Here is a 7,500-nt window from a genome sequence, read left to right on the forward strand (position 1 = left end):
TGAGACTAGGACATACATGTAGTGCAACCCAAGGAAACCAGGCGACGCCGCCACAATCTGCGCCTGACAGACAAAGATAACCGTTCACAAGGAGCCTTGTTATTTCGCACCAAGTCTTTTGCGGGCATAGTTTCTTTCTTTGACATGTATATCTGTATGAAGGTCGGCTTTGCTCTGCCATCGCAGCCTCCCTTCTTTGCTTTTCTCACTGTACCAACAGACATGTCATAGACTTTGGTTTTTTTTTCATTAATTCTTTTCCTGTGGGTGTGGTGTGCCTCCGCACCCCCCAATCTGTTCCAAGGCCTTGTTTTCTCTCGCTCGCCAAAACACTTTGTCTGTTTTCACAGCCAGTCTACCGGCCTAGACCCAACTGTGCGATATTTCAGAGCCGGCAACAGAGCATGGAAAGTCCGCCAGATTTACCCTTAAATGCTCATAAATGACTTCCAGGCACTCTTCGGAAGGTCTTTTATTTCAAAAGAAGGTCCTTCCTTGAGGGAGCACTTCTTCGGCCACTTTGCAAGTGCAACCGCTGCCAGCAAAAGTTCTGAAAATCGAGTTCCCGAAAATCTCCGGGTACCCCGCCAACCCCCAGCCACCCGAATCGCAAGTGTCAATTCGGCGGGTTGCCTGCCGGTAGTCCTTCCGAAAATGAGGCGCCAAATCGCCGCAACGGCCATTTTTCATTTCGGCATCGGGACTTCCGACGGCAACTGATTAACTAGCCCGGGGACTAGAGCGGCAGCAAATGCAACGTGCCCTCTTGGCGGGAGCAACTTGACCGCCCCCGTGGGGAAAGGTCAACTCGGGGCCCGGGAAAGTCGCCGAGTCCGACCCCATACACTTCCATGAGTTGGGGGTTTTGGCCTTCCCGGCCCAAGGCTCGCCTTATTTCGGCCTGCACTTTCGGAAAAGGGTGCATTCCTTTTGGTTAATGATTTCACCAGCCCGGGTCTTAGCCTCTGCCCCGACGGCTAAGTCTTTTGGTTAATGATTTCCTGCGGCTGGGACTACCCTTTCCCCCGCCCTGCAGGCACCCGGGTCGGGAGGCCGTCGGGGGCACTTTCCGGGGCAAATCCGGACCCTTACGCAAGGGAGAGTGCGCCCCCCGCCTCGGCCGGGGGTCAGGCTGCCGCCTATTAAGCCCGACAGAAAACCCGAAAAATGGACGAAAATGGGAAAAAATCCCCATCCGAAAAAGGCTTAAAAGTCGGTTGGGCGGCAGCTAGGGTCGGTCTCTGCAGACCTGGAGGCTCGGGTGGACTCTTGGAATAAACGTCCAAGTCCCGACTTGCCACCTCCTACTACTGTGCAGATACCCCGCCAACCCCCAGCCACCCGAATGACAAGCGTCCGATCAGCGGGACGAATTTGACAACTCTGGCCGGACCTCTGGAACTCCATCCCGGGTAACCGGGGCAAATTTTTCCGCTTGATCGCCCTTCCACTGGTTAACCATTTGCCCTTTCGGACTTAGTCTCTGGACATTATTCGACGGATTTTCTGGTTAACCATTTGCCCTTTCGGACTTAGTCTCTGGGCATTATTTTCGACTTTTTGGTTAATGATTTCATACTTTTTACTTACTTTTGCCCTTTTTGGTTAATGATTACTCTGCTTACTGGTTAACCATTTGCCCTTTCGGACTTAGTCTCTGGACATTATTTTCGAGTTTTTGGTTAATGATTTCACACTTTTAACATATTTTTGCGCTTTTTGGTTAATGATTACTCTGCTTACTGGTTAACCATTTGCCCTTTCGGACTTAGTCTCTGGACATTATTTTCGACTTTTTGGTTAATGATTTCACACTTTTTACTTACTTTTGCGATTTTTGGTTAATGATTTCACACTTTTAACATATTTTTGCGCTTTTTGGTTAATGATTACTCTGCTTACTGGTTAACCATTTGCCCTTTCGGACTTAGTCTCTGGAGATTATTTTCGACTTTTTGGTTAATGATTTCACACTTTTAACTTAATTTTGTGCTTTTTGGTTAATGATTTCACACTTTTTACTTACTTTTGCGATTTTTGGTTAATGATTACTCTGCTTACTGGTTAACCATTTGCCCTTTCGGACTTAGTCTCTGGACATTATTTTCGAGTTTTTGGTTAATGATTTCACACTTTTAACATATTTTTGCGCTTTTTGGTTAATGATTACTCTGCTTACTGGTTAACCATTTGCCCTTTCGGACTTAGTCTCTGGAGATTATTTTCGACTTTTTGGTTAATGATTTCACACTTTTTACTTACTTTTGCGCTTTTTGGTTACTGATTTCACACTTTTTACATATTTTTGCGCTTTTTGGTTAATGATTACTCTGCTTACTGGTTAATTATTTGCCCTTTCGGACTTAGTCTCTGCACATTATTTTCGAGTTTTTGGTTAATGATTTCACACTTTTAACATATTTTTGCGCTTTTTGGTTAATGATTACTCTGCTTACTGGTTAACCATTTGCCCTTTCGGACTTAGTCTCTGGAGATTATTTTCGAGTTTTTGGTTAATGATTTCACACTTTTTACTTACTTTTGCGCTTTTTGGTTACTGATTTCACACTTTTTACATATTTTTGCGCTTTTTGGTTAATGATTACTCTGCTTACTGGTTAATTATTTGCCCTTTCGGACTTAGTCTCTGCACATTATTTTCGAGTTTTTGGTTAATGATTTCACACTTTTAACATATTTTTGCGCTTTTTGGTTAATGATTACTCTGCTTACTGGTTAACCATTTGCCCTTTCGGACTTAGTCTCTGGAGATTATTTTCGACTTTTTGGTTAATGATTTCACACTTTTAACTTAATTTTGTGCTTTTTGGTTAATGATTTCACACTTTTTACTTACTTTTGCGATTTTTGGTTAATGATTACTCTGCTTACTGGTTAACCATTTGCCCTTTCGAACTTAGTCTCTGGACATTATTTTCGAGTTTTTGGTTAATGATTTCACACTTTTAACATATTTTTGCGCTTTTTGGTTAATGATTACTCTGCTTACTGGTTAATTATTTGCCCTTTCGGACTTAGTCTCTGCACATTATTTTCGAGTTTTTGGTTAATGATTTCACACTTTTAACATATTTTTGCGCTTTTTGGTTACTGATTTCATACTTTTTACTTACTTTTGCGCCTTTTGGTTAATGATTACTCTGCTTACTGGTTAACCATTTGCCCTTTCGGACTTAGTCTCTGGACATTATTTTCGAGTTTTTGGTTAATGATTTCACACTTTTTACTTACTTTTGCGATTTTTGGTTAATGATTACTCTGCTTACTGGTTAACCATTTGCCCTTTCGGACTTAGTCTCTGGACATTATTTTCGGGTTTTTGGTTAATGATTTCACACTTTTTACTTACTTTTGCGATTTTTGGTTAATGATTACTCTGCTTACTGGTTAACCATTTGCCCTTTCGGACTTAGTCTCTGGACATTGTTTTCGACATTTTGGTTAATGATTTCACACTTTTAACTTAATTTTGTGCTTTTTGGTTAATGATTTCATACTTTTTACTTACTTTTGCGATTTTTGGTTAATGATTTCATACTTTTTACTTACTTTTGCGATTTTTGGTTAATGATTTCATACTTTTTACTTACTTTTGCCCTTTTTGGTTAATGATTTCATACTTTTTACTTACTTTTGCGATTTTTGGTTCATGATTACTCTGCTTACTGGTTAACCATTTGCCCTTTCGGACTTGGTCTCTGGACATTATTTTCGACTTTTTGGTTAATGATTTCACACTTTTAACTTAATTTTGTGCTTTTTGGTTAATGATTTCATACTTTTTACTTACTTTTGCCCTTTTTGGTTAATGATTACTCTGCTTACTGGTTAACCATTTGCCCTTTCGGACTTAGTCTCTGCACATTATTTTCGAGTTTTTGGTTAATGATTTCACACTTTTAACATATTTTTGCGATTTTTGGTTAATGATTACTCTGCTTACTGGTTAACCATTTGCCCTTTCGGACTTAGTCTCTGGAGATTATTTTCGACTTTTTGGTTAATGATTTCACACTTTTAACTTAATTTTGTGCTTTTTGGTTAATGATTTCACACTTTTTACTTACTTTTGCGATTTTTGGTTAATGATTACTCTGCTTACTGGTTAACCATTTGCCCTTTCGAACTTAGTCTCTGGACATTATTTTCGAGTTTTTGGTTAATGATTTCACACTTTTAACATATTTTTGCGCTTTTTGGTTAATGATTACTCTGCTTACTGGTTAATTATTTGCCCTTTCGGACTTAGTCTCTGCACATTATTTTCGAGTTTTTGGTTAATGATTTCACACTTTTAACATATTTTTGCGCTTTTTGGTTACTGATTTCATACTTTTTACTTACTTTTGCGCCTTTTGGTTAATGATTACTCTGCTTACTGGTTAACCATTTGCCCTTTCGGACTTAGTCTCTGGACATTATTTTCGAGTTTTTGGTTAATGATTTCACACTTTTTACTTACTTTTGCGATTTTTGGTTAATGATTACTCTGCTTACTGGTTAACCATTTGCCCTTTCGGACTTAGTCTCTGGACATTATTTTCGGGTTTTTGGTTAATGATTTCACACTTTTTACTTACTTTTGCGCTTTTTGGTTACTGATTTCACACTTTTTACATATTTTTGCGCTTTTTGGTTAATGATTACTCTGCTTACTGGTTAATTATTTGCCCTTTCGGACTTAGTCTCTGCACATTATTTTCGAGTTTTTGGTTAATGATTTCACACTTTTAACATATTTTTGCGCTTTTTGGTTACTGATTTCATACTTTTTACTTACTTTTGCGCCTTTTGGTTAATGATTACTCTGCTTACTGGTTAACCATTTGCCCTTTCGGACTTAGTCTCTGGACATTATTTTCGAGTTTTTGGTTAATGATTTCACACTTTTTACTTACTTTTGCGATTTTTGGTTAATGATTACTCTGCTTACTGGTTAACCATTTGCCCTTTCGGACTTAGTCTCTGGACATTATTTTCGGGTTTTTGGTTAATGATTTCACACTTTTTACTTACTTTTGCGATTTTTGGTTAATGATTACTCTGCTTACTGGTTAACCATTTGCCCTTTCGGACTTAGTCTCTGGACATTGTTTTCGACATTTTGGTTAATGATTTCACACTTTTAACTTAATTTTGTGCTTTTTGGTTAATGATTTCATACTTTTTACTTACTTTTGCGATTTTTGGTTAATGATTTCATACTTTTTACTTACTTTTGCGATTTTTGGTTAATGATTTCATACTTTTTACTTACTTTTGCCCTTTTTGGTTAATGATTTCATACTTTTTACTTACTTTTGCGATTTTTGGTTCATGATTACTCTGCTTACTGGTTAACCATTTGCCCTTTCGGACTTGGTCTCTGGACATTATTTTCGACTTTTTGGTTAATGATTTCACACTTTTAACTTAATTTTGTGCTTTTTGGTTAATGATTTCATACTTTTTACTTACTTTTGCCCTTTTTGGTTAATGATTACTCTGCTTACTGGTTAACCATTTGCCCTTTCGGACTTAGTCTCTGCACATTATTTTCGAGTTTTTGGTTAATGATTTCACACTTTTAACATATTTTTGCGATTTTTGGTTAATGATTACTCTGCTTACTGGTTAACCATTTGCCCTTTCGGACTTAGTCTCTGGAGATTATTTTCGACTTTTTGGTTAATGATTTCACACTTTTAACATATTTTTGCGCTTTTTGGTTACTGATTTCATACTTTTTACTTACTTTTGCGCCTTTTGGTTAATGATTACTCTGCTTACTGGTTAACCATTTGCCCTTTCGGACTTAGTCTCTGGAGATTATTTTCGAGTTTTTGGTTAATGATTTCACACTTTTTACTTACTTTTGCGATTTTTGGTTAATGATTACTCTGCTTACTGGTTAACCATTTGCCCTTTTGGACTTAGTCTCTGGAGATTATTTTCGACTTTTTGGTTAATGATTTCACACTTTTTACTTACTTTTGCGATTTTTGGTTAATGATTTCACACTTTTTACTTACTTTTGCGATTTTTGGTTAATGATTACTCTGCTTACTGGTTAACCATTTGCCCTTTCGGACTTAGTCTCTGGAGATTATTTTCGACTTTTTGGTTAATGATTTCACACTTTTTACTTACTTTTGCGATTTTTGGTTAATGATTTCACACTTTTTACTTACTTTTGCGATTTTTGGTTAATGATTACTCTGCTTACTGGTTAACCATTTGCCCTTTCGGACTTGGTCTCTGGACATTATTTTCGAGTTTTTGGTTAATGATTTCACACTTTTTACTTACTTTTGCGATTTTTGGTTAATGATTACTCTGCTTACTGGTTAACCATTTGCCCTTTCGGACTTAGTCTCTGGAGATTATTTTCGAGTTTTTGGTTAATGATTTCACACTTTTTACTTACTTTTGCGATTTTTGGTTAATGATTACTCTGCTTACTGGTTAACCATTTGCCCTTTCGGACTTAGTCTCTGCACATTATTTTCGAGTTTTTGGTTAATGATTTCACACTTTTAACATATTTTTGCGCTTTTTGGTTAATGATTACTCTGCTTACTGGTTAACCATTTGCCCTTTTGGACTTAGTCTCTGGACATTATTTTCGAGTTTTTGGTTAATGATTTCACACTTTTTACTTACTTTTGCGATTTTTGGTTAATGATTTCACACTTTTTACTTACTTTTGCGATTTTTGGTTAATGATTACTCTGCTTACTGGTTAACCATTTGCCCTTTCGGACTTAGTCTCTGGAGATTATTTTCGAGTTTTTGGTTAATGATTTCACACTTTTTACTTACTTTTGCGATTTTTGGTTAATGATTTCACACTTTTTACTTACTTTTGCGATTTTTGGTTAATGATGACTCTGCTTACTGGTTAACCATTTGCCCTTTCGGACTTAGTCTCTGCACATTATTTTCGAGTTTTTGGTTAATGATTTCACACTTTTTACTTACTTTTGCGATTTTTGGTTAATGATTTCATACTTTTTACTTACTTTTGCGATTTTTGGTTAATGATTACTCTGCTTACTGGTTAACCATTTGCCCTTTCGGACTTGGTCTCTGGACATTATTTTCGAGTTTTTGGTTAATGATTTCACACTTTTAACATAATTTTGCGCTTTTTGGTTAATGATTACTCTGCTTGCTTGTTACTGATTTCCCCTTTCGGACTTGATCTCTGGCCGTTCTTTTCGACCTTTTTGGATAAGGTTTCCACACTCTGAAATTATTTTGGGCTCACTGATTAGGCGAGATCAAGGGGGCATGCCTGGGCACTTTGGGCTCAGTTTGGGAAGGCGGCGTCCGTGTGCTCCTCCGCCCTTCCCGCACTTGCGGCTAGGTTTGCCAAACTGCGCTGACCCGCAGCCCTGCCTTTTTGCCCACGGCACGGAACGACTCAAGTCTGGCTCCGTTCCAGGCCGTTGCCTCCGGCTGCCCGCCGTCCGGCCGGCCTGGGACGTACCCCGGCTG

Source organism: Heterodontus francisci, unplaced genomic scaffold (genome assembly GCF_036365525.1).
Source record: "Heterodontus francisci isolate sHetFra1 unplaced genomic scaffold, sHetFra1.hap1 HAP1_SCAFFOLD_862, whole genome shotgun sequence".
Lineage (NCBI taxonomy): Eukaryota > Metazoa > Chordata > Chondrichthyes > Heterodontiformes > Heterodontidae > Heterodontus > Heterodontus francisci.